This window comes from Bubalus kerabau, chromosome 5, assembly GCF_029407905.1.
Source record: "Bubalus kerabau isolate K-KA32 ecotype Philippines breed swamp buffalo chromosome 5, PCC_UOA_SB_1v2, whole genome shotgun sequence".
NCBI lineage: Eukaryota > Metazoa > Chordata > Mammalia > Artiodactyla > Bovidae > Bubalus > Bubalus kerabau.
In genome coordinates this window covers 110,663,100-110,689,771 of record NC_073628.1, presented here as the reverse complement: position 1 = coordinate 110,689,771, position 26,672 = coordinate 110,663,100, and the positions used below count along the sequence as shown (strand labels likewise).

The window sequence follows — 26,672 nt, the reverse complement described above, 5'->3', positions numbered from 1 at the left end:
TACTCCACTTTCTTTCCATTTCACATTTTCTTACAGACTGGCTTCTACCCCAGCCTAAAATTCTTAGATTTGAAAGGTGGCAAATGAACTCCACCAACAAAAAAGAGAATCTCCTCCCCTCTTTCAGCTTAAAATGTAGCAGCAATTTCATGATTTAAAAGTCAAGTAGCACAAAACAGCCTGTTTCCTCTTTTCATAAGATTTCTCTTCCGAGAATCAACTGTTTTTCCTTTAATAATAATTAGCACTGTACTTAAATAGTCATAAGCTTATACAGCTATTTCTTGATTCATTCATTTCAGATTTTACCTACAGTTTCCTGCTCTGGTAGCTGAAACTTCATCTTTAAATGGATATAAGCATTCACTGTTATCATTTTAAGAGTCTCTCTCCTTTTGATTTTCATCACACTATGCATCATCCCAAAAAACACATATACAAATTGATAAAAATGTGTTAGTTTAGTTTTACAATTTTTCATATGAAGACTGCTTAAAATATAGACTATTACATACCTGAGTTATTTGTCCTAAATACTACTGTAGATAATTTTAAATAAGTAAAATCAATAATTTTAGATAACTTCAGTACACTATTAGGAGAAATTCCCTATCAAAATAGACAAGCTATTAAAAATTTTAAATTTTTTTACACTAGTTAAAAACATGATACCAGTAATACATCTTAGCCTATATCACATGCTTTCCTAGATGAGTGGCAACTGATAATAGCTACTAGGTTCAACGTTTATTTTTTAGTTAGTCAAGGATCTACTGAATACTAAATATATTTTAAACTGGATAAAAGGATATAATACTTAAAATATATTGAGAAATATTACTGAGGGATGATGTAGAATCATTGCTTTGTAAGTACTTAATGAATGTTAACTATCTGGGCCTTATATGAACTATTAAAATGGAAATGAAAGTATAGTTTGATTATAATATTAACAGCTGTCACGAAGCCTTCCTTTAAGGTATTTGCATGACTCTCTAGCAGTGCTATGGCAGAAGTCATTCTCAAGGAAGACTGTGACTATCAGGGAGACTTAATTCCACTGCCTTAATGCCATTACACTTCCCCTCTGGCTTAGCAGTAAAGAATTTGCCTGCAGAGCAGAAGTGGGTTTGATCCTTGGATCAGGAAGATCCCCTGGAGAAGGAAATGGCAACTCATTCCAGCATTCTTGCCTGGAAATTTTGGGTTCCAAAAGAGTCAAGCATGATTGAGCGATTCGACAATAATGTCACTATAGGTGCAGAATGTTAGCAGGATCAAGAAAACTAGTACTACATACACCTCTGACTTAAAACATAACCATCCTGAATAATATATTTTATACATGTACATGTTTAAATATTAGGAGATCAGCCCTGGGATTTCTTTGGAAGGACTGATGCTAAAGCTGAAACTCCAGTACTTTGGCCACCTCATGCGAAGAGTTGACTCATTGGAAAAGACCCTGATGCTGGGAGGGATTGGGGTCAGGAGGAGAAGGGGACGACAGAGGATGAGATGGCTGGATGGCATCACTGACTCAATGGACGTGAGTCTCAGTGAACTCCGGGAGTTGGTGATGGACAGGGAGGCCTGGCGTGCTGCGATTCATGGGGTCGCAAAGAGTCGGACATGACTGAGCGACTGATCTGATCTGATCTGATTCTCTGAGCAGCACAATCTACCCTAAAGCAATGTCTTCAGCAATGTGGGCTCCAGAAAAGAGTACATTAGCGCCACTGTCACAGAGGCCTCTCCAATACACCAGGTGAGTCATACAAAGATTCTAATTTACCTGGCTACCTCATTTTGAATTCCTGGTCTGCTACAACAGGCAAATTGAGAGAGGGTTAGAGAAAAACTGGAGGCTTACAGTGTGGTCATTATGCTCTGAAACATGATTTTTATACACGGTGTGTGTCAGTAGCTCAGTCATGTCTGACTCGATGTGACCCCATGAACTGTAGCCCAACAGGCTCCTCCGTCCATGGAATTCTCCAAGCAAGAATACTGGAGTGGGTAGCCTTTCCCTTCTCCAGGCGAATTTTCTGACCCAGGGATCAAACCCAGGTCTACTACACTGTAGGCAGATGCTTTTTACCATCTAAGACACCAGGAAAGCCCTTATTTATATATATATATATATAAAATAATAATAATAAGTTTCAGTTGTCCCTTGTGCTTCCAAGTAGCAAATGTTTTAGAGTATAATCTAAAATCTAGTACAGTCTTTTTTTTTTTTTTCATTTTATTTTTAAACTTTACATAATTGTATTAGTTTTGCCAAAAATCAAAATGAATCCGCCACAGGTATACATCTTAAGCATGCACTTCTATATCTCTATTCTCTGTCTTCCACATTACAGTAAAATCGGCTAGAATATGTACTATCATACATTTCAAAAGTTACATGCAGTGGTAGTTGGAAAATACAGAACAGGTTTGCTAGAAATCAGTAACTAGAATGGAAGACGTGAAAGTGATACTACTACCATTACTGCTGTCTCCAAGAATAATGCCAGCTATTAGCTATTACCATGACTAGAGTACTAGGCAAGAAATATTTGTCCCAAATGGTTAAGGTTCATCTTCTCAAGAACATACTTGTGCTATGAATAAACACATGGAGAAATCCTTTGTTCTTATTAATTAAAATTAATATTGGCTTACTGTTCATTAAAAAACATTGTAATATACTTCACAACATGATTAGTTGTGTAAATAAGCCACATGCTATTGAAGAGTCCAGGAGGAGAGAAATTAACCAGGGAACTTGATGGAGAGTCAGAACATATAATCAAATGGAAGGATGCATGCTCAGTATACCTAAAATTATTCCAGGAACCATGAAAAAAAATGCATGAAATTCTAATTTTTCTTAGGTGGAAATTATGGCTTAATTTATTTTAGTTCCAGTGTTCTACAATTTGTGCTTTTAAGAGCAGGCTTACTTCAACTGTACACATGTAGCATTACATGTGAGCCTCCTGGATTCTTTTATGACTAAAGAAAATTAGTCATAAACTATTTTCACTGAAAACATGCACCACTGCCACAGTGTTTTGCTCGTAAAGAAACAGGTTTCATTCTCCTTTAATCTGTAGCTTTCTTTTATGACTAAAGAAAATTAGTCATAAACTATTTTCACTGAAAACATGCACCACTGCCACAGTGTTTTGCTCGTAAAGAAACAGGTTTCATTCTCCTTTAATCTGTAGCTTTCTTTACATTATAACTCTGTTGACTTTGTGCTTGAAATCTATGTGGTCCCTTTTCTCTCCCATCCCTGCATACAACCAAAACCATGTGGCTGACTTTCGTGTGCTGTGTGCCTCTAAGTGATGCTCTAAATTTTTATCCAAATAAGAATTCTATAACAGGTTAGGAATGTGGAGTCCCTGAAGTCATGATTACTAGTTAAAACTTCAAAGTTTTGACAAAACATTTTCACTAAGATTCTGCTCCTCCTTCTGCCTAAAGTTTCGGTCATTTAATAAGAAAGAAAATCTGTGGATACTGATACATGGTATTGTTTCTATTGTGGTTTGACCATCAACCAAATTAGTGTACTTTGAAAATCAACTAATTAATGTCCTGAATTAGCATCCTAACAGAATAGTCTGTTGAGCTATGGTAAGCTTTATAATTAATAACATGACAAATTTCTTTGTTCTCATGTAAACAAAACATGGCATATAGAGTTATGGGGAAACCCTGCAACCATTCAATGAGGAGTTTCACTGAAATGCAGGTGTTTCCTCTTTCAACACAAACTTGGATTGTGGGATACCTGACCTTGGGGGTAAAATTTTGTCTGTTTATACTTTGTGAAGGCAAAGGTGAGAAGAGCCACAGGAGTCCTGAGGTCTCCAAACCAAGTTCCTTTATCCAAATTCTGAAATAGTGTTTCCTAACTTTATTACGCTGTCTTGGTCAAGGATCGTTTGATTAGAAGGAACATGATCCACTTAAGTTAGCATAGGCAAAGGGAATTCACCGAAACGATATAGGACTTTTACTCAGAATCTCTGCAAATTCAGAAAAGAATAGCTAAATCCCATGAAAGGTAGCTCCCAATTCCTCCTTTCATTCATTTGTCTATTCATTCAATCAATATTTACTGAGTACCTCCTATGTGCCAGGCATTGTCTTAGGAGCTGAGGACAGAACTCTGAATAAAACAGCTGCAAAGAAAATCACTGCACTCATGAAGCATACATAATGATATGAAAAGACACAGGAGTGGAAAAGAATGTAAAATATTTGAGGGAAAAACTTCATTGCGTTTGACATGTGGAAAAAGAGGTTAAAAAACTAGATTGAGATAGGTTTTGCAAGTGAGGTTGAAAATTATCATCTTAGGTTATATTTAAGATGCACTTGGAAGGAAAGTTATGACCAACCTAGATAGCATATTCAAAAGCAGAGACATTACTTTGCCAACAAAGGTTCGTCTAGTCAAGTCTATGGTTTTTCCTGTGGTCATGTATGGATGTGAGAGTTGGACTGTGAAGAAGGCTAAGCACCCAAGAATTGATGCTTTTGAACTGTGGTGTTGGAGAAGACTCTTGAGAGTCCCTTGGACTGCAAGGAGATCCAACCAGTCCATTCTGAAGGAGATCAGCCCTGGGATTTCTTTGGAAGGAATGATGCTAAAGCTGAAACTCCAGTACTTTGGCCACCTCATGTGAAGAGTTGACTCATTGGAAAAGACTCTGATGCTGGCAGAGATTGGGGGCAAGAGGAGAAGGGGACGACAGAGGATGAGATGGCTGGATGGCATCACTGACTCAATGGACGTGAGTCTGGGTGAACTCCGGGAGTTGGTGATGGACAGGGAGGCCTGGCGTGCTGCGATTCATGGGGTCACAAAGAGTTGGACACGACTCAGTGACTGATCTGATCTGAAAAACCCTTGTATGTAAGACAGCAAAAAAGACACAGATGTATAGAACAGTCTTTTGGACTCTGTGGGAGAGGGAGAGGGTGAATGATTTGGGAGAATGGCATTGAAACATGTAAAATATCATATAAGAAACGAATCACCAGTCCAGGTTCGATGCATGATACTGGATGCTTGGGGCTGGTGCACCGGGATGACCTGGAGGGATGGTATGGGGAGGGAGGTGGGAGCAGGGTTCAGGATTGGGAACACGTGTATACCTGTGGCAGATTCATATTGATGTATGGCAAAACCAATACAATATTGTAAAGTAATTAGCCTCCAATTAAAATAAATTAATTAAAAAAAAACCCAGGGGAAATTTTTAAACAGGGTAATGGCATTATCAAGTGAGAGCTTAAGGAAGACCAGAGCTACGAACGGCGGATAGAATGGACTTAAGTTGGGGAGGAGGAAACGATGTGAAGACCAATAGCTACAATTGCTACTTTCTCAGTAAGATGATGTATGGACCTTAACCTCAGCAATGGGTAGAAAAAATAGAACGGAGGAAATAAATTAGGTGAGGGCAGTTATGTAAGTAGAGTGGACATGCGTCTCACTGAATATAAAAAACTTTAAAAGCTGTCAAGCATGACTAACCATGCCATGAAGTAAGACAATGAACACTGTGTGTAGCAGAGGGTAGAGGGTTAGAGAGAATAGAGAATGACTCTTGACTTTTAAGACACTTAATTTGAGATGTCACCATATTTCAAGTATAGCTATCCTGGCAACATAGCTTCTGGAGTCCAGAAATATATATTTGGGAATCATTGCAATGGGTTCAAAAGTAGAAATATGAAGTACTTCAAAGGAATGGATTACAGGGGTAGGGGGTGGTGGAAGGACTGACTGAAAGATGACTGTGTTTAAGGTTTGAGAAAAAGGGGTGATAAATTCTTTGTCAGGGAGTTAAGAGCATTAAAAAATTAATGCATTCTTGTACATTACCTGAGGAAAAAGGATGAAAAAGGAGGAAGTAGGGGTTAGGGGATCATATATACAATCATATACAGAGTTGAAATATGACAAAAGAGGCGCAAGATGAATGCTTTTAATTTATATAAGCTGTTAACGTTACTGAGCCACATGCATTTTCCTCCTTCAGCAGGGATATGATATAAGGTATTATAATTTATCTTACTCTGTAGTACCCACTGGGCCAGTTTTGATTACATAGAGATTTCTAGGTAGGGTTCACCATTTTGAATGCAAGGCATTAAACCTAAAATAAAGAGAGAGTATCCGAGCAAAAGGTTTTCATCATTATTCTTCAAGCTTTAATTATCTTTTTTCAACACTGAGACTAGCTATTTTTACTCAGAGATTTTCTAGCCAAAGATGTTCTAATTACCTTGCCTTGAATAGACTCTCCTCACCCCTATTTATATAGTGCTTTGAACATTTAAAATTTGCCAGCAGTTCTTAAAAGATGGTATAATACTATAGCACTCCGATTTAATTAAACACAAATGTGCTCTTTTTTCATTCCTAACAAAATGAACACAACTAAACAGCACGTGCATGTTACACTGAAGCAATACAACAGGCACTGCTTGTGTATCAGTCACAGTTCTTTCGATTCATATAATGTGCTTAATAACATTATCTCTAGGGTGAGAAGAAAGTATTTCTTCATATAAAAATATGTGACATTTGTTCAGAAAGGACAATCATTTCCTTGAGAAATACTCAGACTAGATTTTTCTCACAGACACATTCCTATGAACAACTTTTATGAGGAATGAAGCTGTAACAATTTCTCTAGCCCTCCCAGGAGAGAACATCTCCCTCAAAGAGACAGTTGGGTCAAATACACAATTGCAAATGACATGCCAATTCATCATATGTCATCGGATCTTAACCACTTTTTCTCTGGTTATGGTACCATTTAGCTAAAAAGCAATCAAGATTCTTCCGAGAACATTGCAGAAAAGATGAAAAACTATATTAAGAAAATAACCTTGAGATTCAATAGCAAAGTAAAGGGCATAATTGTATTGATTCAGAGAAAAAGCAAAGGACTGTGAAACAAAAGTACATAAAAGATTTACTAAATATACAGATGGGGAAACAGTGGAAACAGTGATGGATTTTATTTTGGGGGGCTCCAAAATCACTGCAGATGGTGACTGCAGCCATGAAATTAAAAGACACTTGCTCCTTGGAGGGAAAGTTATGACCAACCTAGATAAGATATTCTAAAGCAGAGACATTACTTTGCCAACAAAGGTCTGTCTAGTCAAAGTTATGCTTTTTCCAGTAGTCATGTGTAGATGTGAGAGTTAGACTATAAAGAAAGCTGAGCGCTGAAGAATTGATAATTCTGAACTGTGGAGTTGGAGAAGACTCTTGAGAGTCCCTTGGACTGCAAGGAGATCCAACCAGTCCATCCTAAAGGAAATTAGTCCTGAATATTCATTGGAAGGACTGATGTTGAAGCTGAAACTCATTACTTTGGCCACCTGATGCAAAGAACTGACTCACTGGAAAACACCCTGATGCTGGGAAGGATTGAAGGCCAGAGAAGAAGGGGACAACAGAGGATGAGATGGTTGGATGGCATCAACGACTCAATGGACATGAGTTTGAGTAAATTCCGGGAGTTGGTGATGGACAGGGAGGCCTGTCATGCTGCAGTCCATGAGGTCGCAAAGAGTCAGACATGACTGAGTGACTGAACTGAACTGAACTGAAATATATTTCAAGGCACATTGAAAGCCCTGCAGAAAACTGTAAAAATATTTTCTGCCAGGGTGGTGAAATTTAGGGAAAAAATAGTAGATAGGGGATCCTGGGCCTTGTTTTATAGGAACATATAGCTGGTGTGGTGTGGGGAAGATATGGGTTCCTCTTCCAACAGAGTGGAAAATGGCAGAGTCCTTATTGTCACTAGCACAAATGTATATAATGAATCAGGAAAAAGAAATGTTATTTATTCAAGATGTCATAATATTCATAAAAATTTTAATGTACTTACAACTTTAAAATTCTTTTGAAATGCAGATACAACATACTATTTCATAAGCAGTGAAAATTCATTCAAGATAGAGCATGCCTTTATTGGCATCACTATGTTGTAAAGAATACAGCTACGGAATAAAGTGTGGTTTCTGCCTTTAAAGAATCTCTAACTACATGAGCAATGGCTCTATTTGGTGAGTACAAAATATGGTATATTAAAGATACTTAACAGTAAAACAAAATTCAGAGACATCTTCGTATCTACCATTAGGTTACAGTGTTTACTCATCTGATTCAATTTGAACCAATTCATTAGACTACGGATCATCAAGGCTACTGCAACTCTTGCATATTTTTCCCCTCAAGTGCTTTTTTGTTTGTTTGTTTTGTTCTTTACTATCACCACCCCCACAAGAATGTGCTATGAGAGTAAATCAGTTTGGGTTTGGTTTTTGGTTTTCTTTTCTTCTTTGTTTCAGCTTCTTGATTCTAGCTAGAGTATAAAGAAGTTGCTGCATAGAAGTTTTGAAACTACAAATAACATTAAAGTAAGATAACATTAAAGTAAGAGATGAAAATAACCTATCAGTATCAATTACCTACTACAGTTGACCCTTAAAAACAGATAATAAAAATTGGTAGAAAAGAATGCTAGAAGGTACTCATAACTTTTGTGTTTACAGATTAATATTTCCCATGGTATGCCTTTTGTTTGGGACTTCCCCGGTGGCTCAGTAATAAAGAATGTGCCTGCCAATGCAGGAGACACGAGTTTGATCCCTAGGTCAGGAAGATCCCCTGGAGAAGGAAATGGCTACCCACTCCAGTATTCTTGCCTGGGAAAGAGGAGCCTGGCAAGCTATAGTTCATGGCGTCACAAAAGTCAGACATGACTTAGCAACTAAACAACAATGCCTTTTGTTTAAGTATGTGAATTCAGCATATCTTTAGTAATACAATGGAAGCACCAGTATAACATGGCAACACTATTGTCAACAAACATAATTCTGACCACTATATTCTTAAACTTTTTATCAAAGCAATGAATGTACATGATTTTAAAATAGTACCCTTAGGATAAAGTGAAAATCTGCAGTGTTTTGTCCTATTTTATTCTCCTGAGGAAATCATTTTACTTTGAGCTAGTTCTTCCTGTATTTACATACACACATCTAAATAGCATGTGCACCCCTCAACCAACCCCACGGCTTAAAACAGCTGTTAGTGAACGATGCAATATGCACGTGGCACTGAGATGGACCAGGTAGCTGGCCGGTTCTTTAGGAGACTTTTCTTTGGAAAGGTCAGTTTCCCCAGAGAGGAATCCTTCAATTTCCTCACTGTGTAAGTCCAGTTGCTAATATTCTGTGTGGCATTTTAGCTGCTTATATTAATTACATGAACTTTTCTATGTACCTCATTTATAAAAAGTTCACTGTATGATGAAACTTATTTGAAATTACATTTCAATAATTATGAAAAGTAGCAAGTTTTGAGGCACATTTTTACCAACATAATTTTCTACTTATAATTTTCAGTTTCTGTACATGAAACACATCTTTATATCAATTAATAGTACTCAAAGGTAATCAGTGTTCCAGTGAAATAGCAGAATTTTAGATTAAGAAAAACTTAGAATATTTTCTAAACTGCTCCATTATTGCTCAAAATTAAGTTAAGAAAAAATTATTAGATATTCTAAGAATTCCAAATGGTATGCTCCTCAAAAAGGGGGCATATATAATAAATATTTTCTAAATCGATGTGTTTTTTTTGCTGCTGAAAATCTTCTTGGAAATCAGAGCAACCACGTGTTTTAGAAACACCTACAAAAAAGAAATTATTATGCAATAGAAATACTTTAAGTAAGTATCCTAATTGTTAGTATATAGTTGCTCTCCCCAAAGTTTTTATTTTAAATAATCAACAATAATGACTACTTACAGTTGACACTGAATAACTAAATCGTCTCATAGTGCCTTATGTACCCATCCAAAGAGCAACTAAAAAAATTTTAATGGAGGTATAGGGAGAAAAATAAGTAATAAGGTGAAAAGACCAAGCAGTTTAGAAAATGTAGAATCTCAAAAGGACACAGAAGTTTCTGTGTCTTTCCCAAAGTTGCTCTTCTAAGAAGTCAGGCATGTCTTCCATTCAATTATGGCAACAGGCTTATAGAAAACAAATTAGGAAAAAGCAACTTGGTATTTAATTTTAGCTGCAAATAAAAAATGTGACATCACAAAGATTCATCACTCCCATTTAACCACAACACCATACTGAGCAAATCTTTTATAGAAGTCCCAAGTCTTGATTAACACTGAGTTTTTTCACTGGGATTCAGAGCTATTGTACCTCCTAGCTCCTTCTCAACCAGAGACTGTACTTTGCCAAGAAACAAAACTATGGATAGTAATACCCGCATCAGAAGGTTATGTGATCATTAAGTGACAATGCATGTGAGCTACCTGTCCCACAGGTACTTTATGCACCTAAGTTTCTCTCCTTCCACTTTAAGTGCACCTCACTTTCATAATACTTACCACATTGTCCTGACTGTCTATCAGTTCCTTTCTCTATGAATGTTTGCATATTAGAACTCTATATTCCTCATCTTTGTATCTGGGCATTTAGTATAGTATGCAGTACACAGTAAGGGTTCAAATGAGTCAGCCATAGTAACAGAACCCACTAATACCTGAACTGAATGGTACATAAGCATCAGGAAGTAATAGTAAAATGAACACTGTTCCACTTATAAGGAAACTTACCACAACCTATTTACACTGGGTAAATCACTTAACCTCTCTGGACATCATTTTCTCACTTGTAAAATAAGAGGTTTGGACTAAAAGATCCTAAAACTTCCTTCCAGCTACAAAATTTTGTAATTATACGACTGTAACTCTCAACAGTATAGAAGTTATAAGGGTCTAAAATTTTGTATTAAATACATAAACTTTAAAAAAGTTTTAGGAATAGAGATTTAAAAGACAGAGAAAGCCAATAAACTGACAGGTAATACATGTTTCAGCTTTTAATTTCTTATACTAAACAAAACTGTCACTGCTGCCCTCTACTGCTAGGAGCAGCTACCATTTACTGAGTCTCAATATGTGCCAGGCACTGTGTTAAACTCTTCATGTAAACGTTATCATTTCATCTTCACAAGAATTAGATGAAGTAATTACTGCCGTTAGAGCCAAGGACACTAAGACTCAGAGTGGTAGCCCAAAGTCACGGTGATTGGAGCTGGAACTCTCAAGCCAAAGTATGTTTGACGCCAAAACCCACAAAAGAATACACGTATCTCGATACCTATAAGCTTTCTAATTCTGTGTAAGAGAAAATAATCTCACCACTTATAATTATGTAAGTACTGACCATAAGGAAGGCTGAGCCCCAAAGAATTGATGTTTTCAAACAGTGGTGTTGGAGAAGACTCTTGCGAGTCCCTTGGACAGCGAGGAGATGAAACCAGTCAATTCTAAAGGAAATCAACCCTGAATATTCACTGGAAGATCTGATGCTCCAAAACTTTGGCCACCTGATGTGAAGAGCCAACTCACTTCAAAAGGCCCTGTTGCTGGGAAAGACTGAGGGCAAGAGGAGAAGGGGGTGCATGGCATCACTGACTCAATGGACATGAGTTTGAGCAAACTCCCAGGAGACAGTGAAGGACAGGGAAGCCTGGCATTCTGCAGTTCATGGGGCTGCAAAGAGTTGGACCTGACTTTAGCAACTGAACAACTGACCTCATACAAATAACTAACAAAGCAATCACTCACATGGTACTCCTTCTTATACTAATATATACCTCTAGCATCCCTGAATGTTCTAAGTCATACCAACTGTGTACACTAATTTTAAAACCTTTGATGATTATAATGATTATACTATGCTATTCCTTTTTAATATTGATTCCCAAAAAAAAAAAAAAATATTGATTCCCATAAAAATATAACCAGGTTTTTAAACTTGAGTTTCTATGTGCTGTAAGATTTCATCAAGAATATATGAACTACATTCTAATCTAAGCCATTTCCTGGATCATAATGTGGTATATGTGATAATTGATCTTACATAAAGGAACTCATTTTTAATTTTTTCCCAGTTCTACTCTGCATGTTGTATTGTGATATTTTGGCCTTTCATAAGATTGAAAGAAAAACAACTCTGAGTGAATAATTACAACTTATTAATGTGTAGAAAACACATTCCATTTATGAATTCCTAATACTGCCCAAAAGGAATTCAGAATATAAAGAAACACTCTTGCTGCAATAAAAATCTATAGCACATCATCAACTCATACTGAGAGACTTCTTGAAGTGATAAAATATATAGACATCAATTAAAAACATTATATCAAATTTATTTCATGGTCTGGGATAAGATAATAGAGATCAAAGAGCCAATTCTTAGCCTCTATGAGGAGAAACCAATGCTAAATAGTCACAATTAAAATTTTGTTTCTGTTAAAATGCTTATTCTTCATATCCATAGGATCAATTACTCTTGACCTACTGATCAGATTTACTAGAGTCTATACCATGATATCAGGAAATTATTAAAAGAAAGATTATAAAATATATTTGATTTAAATAAGCTCTCTTTATAAATGATATACCCAACCAACATCATGTGACTATTACATGTGAAGTTAAAGTCACTGAGTTGTGTCTGACTCTTTGGGGCCCCATAGAGTGTAGTCCACCAGGCTCTTCTGTCCATGGGATTCTCCAGGCAAGAATACGGGAGTGGGTTGCCATTCCCTTCTCCATGGGATCTTCCCAACCCAGGAATCAAACCCAGGTCTCCCAAACTGTAAGCAGATTCTTTACCATCTGAGCTACCAGGTAAGCCCTAAAAGTACACATATTCCTATAAATAGGTTTCTATGTAAATTCATACATAACCTCACCCTTTCTTAGCTGAATCATTATACTCTCACTTGCTCAATTACCATATTTCAATACAAAACAAAGAATACAAATTAATTAGTTCAAAGCTAAATAAACAAAATGGGCTAAATTATGCCATCTTTACTAAGCATGGTTTAGAACTTTAAAGGTAAGGAATAAAAATATAAAACTAGCTTTCCAAATGTGATAAGAGTAACTTATCCATAAAACTTACAGGCACTTGAAATAAATCAAGCCTGTAAGGTAACATGCTTTCAGGGATTTTATTTTCCCTTCTGGGAGATACTGCAATGACCACTGTGTAGTTATAGCCTCTGAGACAGATATCAGAAATGAAATTAATGTATAGGCCAGAGCTGACTTCCCTGGTGGCTCAGATGGTAAAGTGTCTGTCTACAATGAGGGAGACCTGGGTTCCATCCCTGAGTCGGGAAGATCCCCTGGAGAAGGAAATAGCAATCCACTCCAGTACTATTGTCTGGAAAATCCCATGGACAGAGGAGCCTGGTAGGCTACAGTCCATGGGGTGGCAAAAGAGTCAGACACGACTGAGCGACTTCACTTTCACTAATAATGTAATGTGCAACTCTCTGACATTAACAGAGATACTCAACCAGAGATGAAGTGGCTAATCAGTTTTTTCAGTCAAGCAAATCAACAGCCAACCTACAGAGGGTTCTTGGAATCTTCTGTTCAAATGACAAGGCTGCTGATCTTTATAAGCAAGTCTTTGTCGGACTGAAAGAGAGAGGAAAAAAGAGCAAGGGAATCTGCAAGAAGCTGCCAATGACAAAAGGGCAAGAGGGGGAGGGTGCATAAAAAACAGGCTCAGAGAACCAGAAAGCAGTGCACCAGGAAGCCTCCAGGTTATAAAAGGAGGGAAAGAGAATTCATACAACACAGAGAGCCCAGAAAACCAATGGATCAAAGGGGTAGGAGGAAGGGAGCACAAGAAGACAAACAATTTACATAATGTACAGTGGTGTTAAGCAAGGGCTGAAGACAAAAATGCAAGGAGTGACCCAATGCAACGTCCTTGGTTGAGGGTGAACTCTAACTTCAAATTCTACTTAGACGTTCCTTAACTTTCTTGTGTCATTCAATTACAAGTTCAACCTCTTTAAGGAATTTCCCCAACCCTCTTTTCTTTCTTGGGATGGCAGCTAGTTAAAAGGAGGAGATTGAATTATCTTATGGCATGGTAATTCATGTGCTGTATGTAGCTCAGGCAACTGACTGGCTTCCCCTTAGACATCTGCCATTCTACCTAATCACTGTGTGTCCTATGCTTGTGTCTAGTGAGATCTGGCCAATTTTTGGCTTACACCCTTGAATACTGCTATAGCCTATGGGCTTGAGACCCTCTGGTTTTGAGGTCCAGATACTCTGCAGCATCCAGGCTTTCTGTTTAAAGGCTTTGGCCAGCTGACCAGCACTCTTAGAATTTCTCTATTACTACAGAGTCAGTTTTTTCAGGCAATCTTGCTGTTCTTAGATTCTCTCCTGAAGACAACAGATTATTCTTATCATCATCATCATATCTCCGTATCTTCTACTGTGACTTTCAGCCTCTGAAAAGGTAGGTAGGGGAATGAATACACTATGGCTATTCTTTGCCCTGGAAAAGATTTCTTCTTCTGGTCTGGCAGAAATTGCCTATTTTGTTGTTTAATCGCTCAGTCGTGTCCAACTCTCTGGTGACCCCATGGACCCCACCAGGCTCCTCTGCCCATGGGATTCTCCAGACAAGAATACTGGAGTGGGATGCCATTTCCTTCTACAAATACATCATCCTAAATCCTTTATATACCATATATATGTGTATACATATACGCTTATAGCTAAATTATGTATACATTTTCAAATTTTGTCTTTATACACTAGAGTTTCTAGAATTTAACATCGTTATTTCTCTCATAAAATCCAGAATATCCTGACTTGGTATACATACAAAAATTAATTTAAAATTCAAAACATTGAACTTTGATCCAGTAATTAGCCTAAGAATTTATCATACTGATAAACTGATATATATGTAAAATGATGTATGGTCAGAATTATTCACTGTAGCATTATTTGTAAAAGCAGAAGATTAGGAATTGAACTGTCGACCAATTGGATATGGCTACTATAGCTGGTAAGAATGAAGTAGTTTCATACATACTGATATGGAACGGCAGCAAGAGATATTATGTGAAAAAATCTAGGTGTACAAGAGTGTAAACTATGTACCTTTTGTGTATACAAAACTGAATGGGAGAGAAAGGGTGGAGGCCAGTTAGGGAGAAAGTAGGGGAAGAGGATTTATATAAACTTATATCCTTTTGTATAAAAGAAATGTAAAAAAGCAAAATGGCTGTCTGGGGAGGCCTTACAAATAGCTGTGAAAAGAAGAGAAGCGAAAAGCAAAGGAGAAAAGGAAAGATATAAGCATCTGAATGCAGAGTTCCAAAGAATAGCAAGAAGAGATAAGAAAGCCTTCTTCAGTGATCAATGCAAAGAAATAGAGGAAAACAACAGAATGGGAAAGACTAGGGATCTCTTCAAGAACATCAGAGATACCAAAGGAACATTTCATGCAAAGATGAGCTCGATAAAGGACAGAAATGGTATGGACCTAACAGAAGCAGAAGATATTAAGAAGAGATGGCAAGAATACACAGAAGAACTGTACAAAAAAGATCTTCACGACCCAGATAATCATGATGGTGTGATCACTGACCTAGAGCCAGACATCCTGGAATGTGAAGTCAAGTGGGCCTTAGAAAGCATCACTACGAACAAAGTTAGTGGAGGTGATGGAATTTCAGTTGAGCTATTCCAAATCCTGAAAGATGATGCTGTGAAAGTGCTGCACTCAATAGGCCAGCACATTTGGAAAACTCAGCAGTGGCCACAGGACTGGAAAAGGTCAGTTTTCATTCCAATCCCAAAGAAAGGCAATGCCAAAGAATGCTCAAACTACGGCACAATTGCACTCATCTCACACACTAGTAAAGTAATGCTCAAAACTCTCCAAGCCAGGCTTCAGCAATATGTGAACCGTGAACTTCCTGATGTTCAAGCTGGTTTTAGAAAAGGCAGAGGAACCAGAGATCAAATTGCCAACATCCGCTGGATCATCAAAAAAGCAAGAGAGTTCCAGAAAAACATCTATTTCTGCTTTATTGACTATGCCAAAGCCTTTGACTGTGTGGATCACAATAAACTGTGGACAATTCTGAAAGAGATGGGAATACCAGACCACCTGACCTGCCTCTTGAGAAATCTGTATGCAGGTCAGGAAGCAACAGTTAGAACTGGACATGGAACAACAGACTGGTTCCAAATAGGAAAAGGAGTTCGTCAAGGCTGTATATTGTCACCCTGTTTATTTAACTTATATGCAGAGTACATCATGAGAAACGCTGGACTGGAAGAAACACAAACTGGAATCAAGATTGCCGGGAGAAATATCAATAACCTCAGATATGCAGATGACACCACCCTTATGGCAGAAAGTGAAGAGGAACTCAAAAGCCTCTTGATGAAGTGAAAGTGGAGAGTGAAAAAGTTGGCTTAAAGCTCAACATTCAGAAAACGAAGATCATGGCATCTGGTCCCATCACTTCATGGGAAATAGATGGGGATACAGTGGAAACAGTGTCAGACTTTATTTTTTTGGGCTCCAAAATCACTACAGATGGTGACTGCAGCCATGAAATTAAAAGACACTCCCTCCTTGGAAGGAAAGTTATGACCAACCTAGATAGCATATTGAAAAGCAGAGACATTACTTTGCCAACAAAGGTTCATCTAGTCAAGGCTATGGTTTTTCCTGTGGTCATGTATGGATGTGAGAGTTGGACTGTGAAGAAGGCTGAGCGCCGAAGAATTGATTCTTTTGAACTGTGGCGTTGGAGAAGACTCTTGAGAGTCCCTTAGACTGCAAGGAGATCCAACCAGTCCATTCTGAGGGAGATCAGCCCTGGGATTTCTTTGGAGGGAATGATGCTAAAGCTGAAACTCCAGTACTTTGGCCACCTCATGCGAAGAGTTGACTCACTGGAAACGACTCTGATGCTGGGAGGGATTGGGAGCAGGAGGAGCAGGGGACGACAGAAGATGAGATGGCTGGATGGCATCACTGACTCAATGGACGTGAGTCTCAGTGAACTCCGGGAGTTGGTGATGGACAGGGAGGCCTGGCGTGCTGCGATTCATGGGGTCGCAAAGAGTCGGACATGACTGAGCGACTGATCTGATCTGATCTGATATCCTTTTGTACCTTTTGGATTTTGCTATCATACATGTATTTCACATTAAGAACATAATTTATTGAAAATAAAACTCAAAGCTGAGCAAATGATTCCTTTATTGAGGCTGCATCTAGCCTCATCCTGAAATAAACAATGCATGTAAATGGTTCCATGGACTGATGGGGGAAGGCCTGGAAGGACAGGAACAAGGGAATACTTGGAACAAATATATACTTTTAATAGCCCCAAAAGATTCTTCACATCGCCCTGGGAACTAGACCAACTTTCATATTTCCATCCCATGAGTTTGCGACATTGAAAGAAGGTAAACTGGAACGATGACATTTCATGGCATACATTTCAGAGGGAAACCAGTTTTCACCAAACACTCACAGGGTGGAAAGACTGAGTTTCAAAGACTTGGGCAAACACTCACCACAACCTTACAACTCATGCTGGAGAGTCCCATGGGCTTCGCAGAAGTGAGCAACTTCCTCTGGCAACGCGTATCTTCTAACAGTAGTTTAAAATGGCATCATAAAAGACCAAAGATTTTGGCTGCTAGGAATTCTTTCTAATGGCCAACTTAAAATTTCAGAGGGAAATTTTAAAGGAAAACAGAGGGAAAAATTAGCTTTATTAACTTTAATCATTTAAACTGGAATTGAAACAATCGAGAAGTTAAGATTCTAAAACCTTATACAAACAAGCCCAAATCTCTAGAGAATCATTTCATATCACGCAAAAAAACCATACAATCTCTTGCAAATTATAACTACTTGGTAGAAATTATCTCAGAGGTACTTTTTCCTCCAGGAAAACAACAATAATACTTCAACAGAAGATTAAATGAACTGTGTCACAGTCTACCAGCCAGTTCCACAGTGCTTTAAATAGGAACAACACAGAGCGAATTTCCTTTCCTATCACATTCTTATCTTACAAGAACAGCATCCACTGGCCCAAGGGAAAAACAGTACATCAACACAAAAGCAACCCAGCTGAAGGTGGCTGTGGCTTTATCTGCAGGACAGCATCAGCAGACGTAAGTCCACTTAATTTGACCTAAACCCTTCTAAGCCTCCAACAGAGTATTATTTTCAAAAGGCAAGAAACAGATCAATGCCATTTTTTCTCTAAAAATTCTTATACACAAGCAATATTCTAAATATATGCTCTTAAAAATGCTAGACTCCAGTGGGAAAAAGTCACAGAAAAATAAAATTATTTCTTAAAAAAGAATGACTAAGTGCAAAATGGTAACTTCCAAGAAATACTTAAATTCAAATATAAAGATGAAATAGATCAGGCTTTGAGATTAAATGTCAAGTCTGAAGTCTGAATAGATTTCAATGTCATATTTAAAAATAAAAGTAGATTTTATTGCTATAGACTGCATTCTGCCTATAAAATTATTATTAAGTTTAATGTTCAGTGGGTTATGAACTTCAACAGATAAGTAAATAAACTTGAAAATGATACTTTATACACTTATTATGTGTGCTATTTTGGGCACATTTGAGATTGTTACTATATTTCACGCATGTCATTCAATAAATATTTCTCAAATACACATTATGCCAGGCTCTGGGAATTCAACAGTGAGAAAAAAAAAAAAAAAGACAGTCTCTGACAATGACAATGAGAAAGAATTAAATGGGTAATAATATTGCAGTGAATTAAGGCTAAGCTGGAAGTACAAGATGCAGTGGGGCCGCAGAGCAGGTTCATCTGCCCAACACCTGACCAGTATGGAAGAGCAGGAGGGGTAAATAGTGGTGAAGGAATTTAGGACCCCTCCTAAAAAGTTTTCACACGTAAAGTAGGACTTTAAGGGTCACTAGGACTTATTCAAAGGGAAAGAGGAAGAAGGCTCCAATAAAGGAAAAATTATCTATATAAGAGAGGAGAGGCATAGGGTAGGGTAGGGAGGTAGAAGGCAGGGCTTTTGAGAAACTAAAAGTACTTCACTTCTCAGGTAAATGTAATGAAAACATTCTCCCTTCACTCCTCAATTCTACTTAGTCATTCATTCAATTAAAATTTACTGAACTCTGACAAAGTTAATGCATATATCAGGACCCTCAAAATGGAGGCCACCCATTGGCCCAGTCCTCATCACATGTCTAAACTTAAGTCAGCATACACGTACAGGAAACACCTCACTGTCAAGGAAATCTAACATACACTAATTGCAATCCGCCAACTCAGCTTTAGCTAACTTACCTTACCCTAGAAACTAGGACCTGCTTGCCTAATAAGGAAGTCCCTGACCTCTTAGTCAATCATGCCCTACTTCTGACTTGCCTCTATAAAACTTGCTTTTGCCCCAAATCCTTCCAGAACAAAGATCTACTGTTTGTAAGACATTGTACTCATTTTGAAGGGATCGTTCTCCCTTCAACAAAGGACATCAAATTTATTACTAAGTTGTTTTAGTTTTGTCATTTTACAGCTTCTATTATCAGCTGCCCCATTCAAGGGGCAAGGGTCTGTTTTCTTTTTCAAATTATAAAGCCCAAATAAAAGGAAATCAATACTTCATATAAGGGCTCTTTATCTTAGGATGACCTTACACACAATTCCTTTGAAAAACAATCAAAAAGTAATTATTGTCAAATTGATAAACTCTCTGAGAAGGAATTAAGTCTTCAAATAACTGTTTTACTTATTTTCCCATTTTTCTTATCCCACTGCCTCTGAATTTTCATAATATGTACATCTTACAGTTCAGTAGGTAAATCTGACACAGGTCTCCCTGGGATGAAATCAAGGGCTGACAGGACTGAATTCCTGCTGGAGTCTCCAAGAAGAGAAATCTGTTTTCCTGATTTTTAAAGGGCCATTCACATCCCTTGCTTTTGGCTCTCTTCCTCCATCTTTAAATTAAGGGTTAATCAAGTCTGCATCACTCTAAATCTCTTTGCTGCCTCCCTTTTGCATTTTTAAGGACTCTTATGATTATATTGAGCCCACTAGTATAATCCAGGATAATCGCTCTGTATTTTAAAGTTAACTGATTACAACTTTAATTTCATCTGTTACCTTAACTCTCCTTTGCCATGTAACCCAACATATTCAGAGGTTCTGGGAATTCAGAATGACTGGGGAGTCATTACTCTGCCTACCACAGCACACTCAATGAATATTTAACACAGCATTGAGAAGTTGCAGTGGTGGCCTTTATACTTCTGCGATTTTTATCTGCTAGGGTAGATTTAAAAATTTGTACACACACAAATATCACACTGTCAAGGGAAAAAAATGCATCCTAAGAGTACTCTAAGTAGTAACTAGGTGACTACAGAAATGAGAAAGAACACTTTTAAAAGCTTAAGGGAGAATGAAATATAAAGTAGGTCTGAAAGCACAGGTAAGATCCACAGAACAGGTAGAGAGGAGAATGGGGGCTATTTCAGGTGGTGGCTTTGTGTGACTAAACAGAAGGAAGATTTTAAAAAAAAGAAAGAGAAAGACATGTGTAACAAGTCTCAATAGGATGGAGTGAAGAACACTCAATGGGATGCAATGGGAATGGAAAATTCCAAGGAGAGAATGGTCAAAAATTATTAAAATGTTGCAGAGATAAAGGAATGCAAAGACAGAGAAGTCACTGGAGTTTTAATTAGTGGATGATTGGTGAACTTCAAATGAGCATTCAGCCAAGTGCTGGTGGCAGGAGCCAGGTTGCAGCTCTTACAGAAGTGGGCTGGTGCAAATGTAAATGATTCTTTTGATAAACCTAGTTTCAAACAGCAAAATATTTTTAAAAAGAAGGTTGAGAAGACATAGTAAAAGGTTCAGTAGTACATAGTATGCCAAGAGGAAGAAACCAATGACTGGACATAAACCAAGCCATATGCTGTGCAGTGCTTAGTCACTCAGTCGTGTCCAACTCTTTGCGACCCCGTGGACTGTAGCCTGCCAGGTCCCTCTGTCCATGGGGATTTTCCAAGCAAGCATACTGGAGTGCGTTGCCATGCCCTCCTCCAGCGGATCTTCCCAACCCAGTGACTAAAACCAGGTCTCCTGTATTGCAGGCATATTCTTTACCATCTGAGCCACTAGGGAAGCCCATTTTTACAGTATAAGTCATAGCTATTTTATGTCTATCTCCTTCTGATAATGTAGTCTTTTAATGCCTCTGTTTAAAAACAAAAACAAAAAAAGCCCTTAAGAATACAATTAAATATTTAATTGCGTAGCACTAAGGAACTACATTTGACTTAAAACACAAGCCTACGGCATGTTCTAAGATGACTCTGGTCTGTTTCTACATCCCCCACGAGACATGGAACAACACTAGCCCCGAAGGAATGACAAGAATAGTGGTGATCAAGATCTGTCATGCAAGAACCAGTGATCAAAAAGCAGAATGGCAGTTGAATGTGCTCTCTTCACTATGATATTTTCTCATACTCTTTTCTAAATTTCCTGACGCTGCAGATAGACATTTAAAAAGTGAATTACTGAAAGCACCAGTAATAGTGAAACAAAGAAAAATTAAGAAAAAGGCAAAAAGAAAATTTTGATTCCAACAGCACAAAATACATAAAGAAAAACAATAAATAGTGAAAATATTACTGGCAATTTTTCATTTTTCAGTGAAATCAACTGTATATTATACTACCTATTAACAAACATAGACAAAATCTTAGAAAATATTAAATTATAAAATGAAGAATACTATTCTTCTGAAAATGATCATCTCTGATTAATTTGCTCATTTCAATAACCTCAAAAAAGTTTAATTTGGACAGTTCTGGTTATATATCTGAGCAAAATCTCACACAACTGAAGCCTTAACTCAATAAAATAATATTTCCCAGATAATCTGATAAACTATTACTTTAAAAAAAAAGCTCAGTACTGAACTCTAGGAACATAAAAAATAGGCACAATAGGGATTATTTAATTAAATTTATGATGTCTGAATGATCTCTCTGCCTCAGTTAAATGAAGTAATATTTGCTTCTTATTGCCCCGCTAGGGTTTAGAAGACACTACAAATGAGTTTTATTCATAGAAAAATTATTCATTTAAATTAATTTCTAAATATTAAACCTAATTTGTCATTGGTTCTTCTGAGGAACTTGACAACAGCAAGTCCTCTCAAAGAAACACATAGCTGCCCAGCTAAAAGACATTTCCCATCCTCTCTTGGCTTCCCAAGTGGCTCAGTGGTAAAGAATCTACCTGCCAATGCAGGAGATGTGAGTTTGATCCATGGGTCAGGAAGATTCCCTGGAGAAGAAAATGGCAACTCACTCTAGTATTCTTGCCCACAAAATCCCATGGATAGAGGAGCCTAGTGGGCTACAGACCATAGGGGGTCCCAAAACAGTCAGACACAACTTAATGACTAAACAACAAAAGTGAAGCTAATCCTGATACAATATGCATATCCTAACAATTCCACACACAGCATATACTCAAAAGTGTAGACCAATGCTATCTAAGAGAGTGACAGAAATATTCTGTATCTTTGCTATTCGATCAAGTAGTTGCTAGCCATGTGTGATTATTGAGAAACTGAAATGTTTTTCAACATTTAAAACTGAATTTTACATTTTACTTAATTTCAATTAATTTAAATTTAAATAGCCACATGTGGCCAATGGCTATTGTATTGGACAGCACAGCTCTAGGTATTAAAAAAACATCAAAACTGTAATTGAGTTACTTTTAAGCAATATAAAACTTCTCCCTAATTTATATACAACAATATAGTAAAACTGCAAACATCATTTTAATAAGAAACATGCCTATAACTATACTTTGCTACAGTAATGTATATTGTCACCCTGCTTATTTAACTTATATGCAGTGTACATCATGCAAAATGCCAGGCTGGATGAGTCACAAGCAGGAATCAAGATTGCCAGGAGAAATATCAATAACCTCAGATATGCAGATGATACCATCCTAACAGCAGAAAGTGAAGAACTAAAAAGCCTCTTGATGAGGATGAAAGAGGAGAGTGAAAAAGCTGGCTTAAAACTCAACATTAGAAAACTAAGATCATGGCATCCGGTCCCCCGTCACTTCATGGCAAATAGATGGGGAAACAATGGAAACAGTGACAGACTTAATTTTCTTGGGCTCCAAAATCACTGCAGATTGTGACTACAGCCATGAAATTATAAGATGCTTGTTTCTTGGAAGGAAAGCTATGACAAACCTAGACAGTGTATTAAAAAGCAAAGACATCACTTTGCCAACAAAGGTCTGTATAGTTATGGTTCTTCTAGTAATCACATATGGATGTGAGAGTTGGACCATCAAGAAGGCTGAGCACCGAAGAATTGATGCTTTCAAACTTTGGTGCTAGAGAAGACTCTCGAGAGTCCTGTGGACAGCAAGGAGATCAAACCAGTCAATCGTAAAGGAAATCAACCCTGAATATTCATTGGAGGACTGATGCTGAAGCTGAAGCTCCAGTACTTTGGCCAACTGATGCAAAGAGCCAACTCATTGGAAAAGACCCTGATCCTGGGGAAAGACTGAAGGCAAAAAGAGAAGAGGGTGGTAGAGGATAACAAAGCATCACCAACTCAATGGACATGAGTTTGAGCAAACCCCAGGAGTTAGTGAAGGACAGGGAAGCCTGGCATGTTGTAGTTCATGGGGTCACAAAGAGTTGGACATGACTTAACAACTAAACAACACAGAGTAATGTTATTATGATTAACTTGAGCTACGCCTATAGAAACTTGGAATATGTTAGTTGTGAGGATGAAGACAATTTGACAATGGGTCTAAAACACACACTTTCTACTTTCATACAAAAAAATATCCTCAATTTCATCTTAATTTGAAATCAACTGCTCTTAAAAATGTGATAGAATTTAAATAGGTTTCACACTTCTCCATTCATATGCCTCTTAACTCAGAGCTGCTGGAATATACAAAGGACTATCTAGAAAAGTATAATGCCTTTCTATGCATTAACAACTGACCCACGTTGGAGAATATTAACGCAAAATTTGTACTCAAATTTCAATAAAATTACTTCTTAACATACAATGAAATTTTTTTTGCTCTGCTTTAAAAACTAGTAGATGTTTTTCCTCCCCAATATTTATGACCTTCATGTCAAGAGGTACGAATACTACGGATAGTAAAGCACAGTTCTTAGGTTATTAATAAACCAGAAAATTCACAACAGAAAGGTATCTCAAAAAGGTCATGCAGTTTATATGCTCACATTTGTCTATCTTTTTCTCCCCTTTCCCTTCAAGCAGAATTAATCTCTGTGATCATAAAGTACTCTATGTGATAGATCTCCTTCTCACACAGCACTTACTGTACTAGGTCATGATGGTTTTCAAAACTGCCTCTGCTCTACACCTTGAAATTCTCAAGGGCAGAAGAGACCTCGGAGGAGACTGTGGCAGTGGAACAAAACCATCCAGAAGTGGCACAAAGGAGTTTGCTCTTTAGCACAGAGGAGCAGAAGAGGAAAAATGTAATCATGGCTCACTCATCCCACGTTTCTGTCCAGGGCTGGTCTTGGTTACAATATGCTTTATTTCAATTCATCCTGTAGTTCATTGTTGGGTACACCTCTGTTTGCTTAAGGTTTCTGAATTGCAAAATCACATGCAAATTAAGGAATAAATGAGATAACAAATTTAACCATATAATGGATTAATCCTAAATAAACCTTCAAAATCACTTTGGTTAACATTACACAGTTTGCTGATCAGAGTATTCTAAATGGCACTCACTGTTTCTGCAACCTCTGTGTAACTCCCTTTTGTTTTAAATAATCTATATAGAATCAATTAAGTATTATATAAATACCACCCACTTCCTTAAAACAGAGACTTGAACAGATGAAGAACTGATTTTAAAGTTATGAAACGATGTCATTTTTAAAAATTCACTTTGAGTGACATACTTTTAAATTTTAACTGCTGCCTTAAACTAAAATTACAAATAACTCGTTAGTTATCTGAATTCCTATTTTTTAACGTGAAAACTAATTCTATATTTTATATATAGAACAGGCTAGACTTGTGACACTAGGTATATATGATAGCAAAATTAGAGATATAAATGTACTCCAGACAGAGTAAATATCCTGGTCAGAATATCCAGGAGCAAAACGAATACTGGCAACCATTCACCATCATTTAATATACCTACCCACCCACCTATTACCTCTAACCAACTATCCAATTTAAGACCCCTTTAGAGCTAAGTCTAACTTCCCTGGTGGCTCAGATGGTAAAGCGTCTGCCTACAATGCAGGAGGCCTGGGTTCAATCCCTGGGTTGGGAAGATCCCCTGGAGAAGGAAATGGCAACCCACTCCAGTACCCTTGCCTGGAAAATCTCATGGACAGAGGAGCCTGGTAGGCTACAGTCCAAGGGTTCACAATGAGTCGAACACGACTGAGTGACTTCACTTTCACTTTCAGGGCTGAGTAGGAAGTAAAGAAAGCTATGATCTTCACCACTGATGTACTATAATAAATTAAGAACCTTCTGCCTGAGGTAATCAGCTAGACAGATAAACATACAAAAACATACCACTGCTTCCTCATTAACCAAATTCTACATTGGCATTTTAAGCCCACCTTTCAGATGGGCTTTTGGTTGCATCTCTGTCTTAAAAAGCTGTCATTCCAGAAAGGTTTGAGAATTTCCATAGCATCTTCAAATTTTAAAGTACTATTTCTCAAAGTGTGGTCTTAAACTACCTGCACCAAAATCTGAGAAGGTTTGAAAATTGCAGATTTCTGGGCTACAAAGCCCCACCAAAATGAACTCAGAGAGGCGGAGCCCAACTTTTTGCAAACATCCTCCCACAAGATTCTGGCGCATGCTCAAGTTTGAGAACCTCTGCCTAAGAACAAGCTATTCCTGTGACACTTCGTACATGCATTAAGAAGCACTGGACATACACATATAACCTACACTTTCAAGGTATGATCTCTAGATCAGGAGCAGTAGAAACACCAGGGAATTTGCTAGAAATGCAGATCTCAGCCCTGTTCCAGTTCTGCTGAATCAAAATTTGCTCCAGGTGAGCTCCCCAGGTGATTCATATTTACATTAAAGCCCGAGGTGTACTTTAATAATACTGCTCTAGACAGCTGTACTGTCTAGAGCAGTATTATTCTTGAAGGCAGGTGTCCTGGGGCACTTCTCATCAGTAAACAGCAGAGTATATTAGGGATACTATGGTAAACACCCAAAATAAACTTTATAGTGAAAAAGGCAATCAAAACTAAAGCCTTGCTGAAATCACTGAGGGATGATTCTGAGTATGTTTCACTGAATTTTTAAATGTTCGTGATAATATCCTCTCCATTCCCTTCTACCAAGCATTTTATTAATCATGGAAGACAGAAGTCATTCAAAATACAACTGAGAACAGACAAAAGCTGAAAAGGAGAGACTGGATAAGCAGCAATGGTTTGTGGGTTTGTGAGTTGTCCTGGTCCCCAACTTCAACTTATATAAAGAATAAGCAAAACCTTATTCATTAAATTCAGCACATTCTAAAAGTTGTTTTCCCATGTACGGATGCATTTCTGGTTGGGGTACAATTTCTTACTGAATAAAAAGATTTGATGAAAAGAATCAGAAA

General features: G+C 37.6%; 1 protein-coding gene and 1 non-coding gene across 6 annotated transcripts in view; one reads left to right on the top strand and one right to left on the bottom strand.

Moving 5' to 3' along the window:
- RABGAP1L (RAB GTPase activating protein 1 like) overlaps positions 1-26,672 on the bottom strand; it is a 742,566-nt gene that overhangs the window by 411,739 nt on the left and 304,155 nt on the right. The gene's annotated exons all lie outside the window — the stretch shown is intronic.
- On the top strand, positions 25,287-25,358 carry TRNAC-ACA (transfer RNA cysteine (anticodon ACA)). Its single transcript has one exon. It is a non-coding gene; the product is annotated as a tRNA-Cys (tRNA).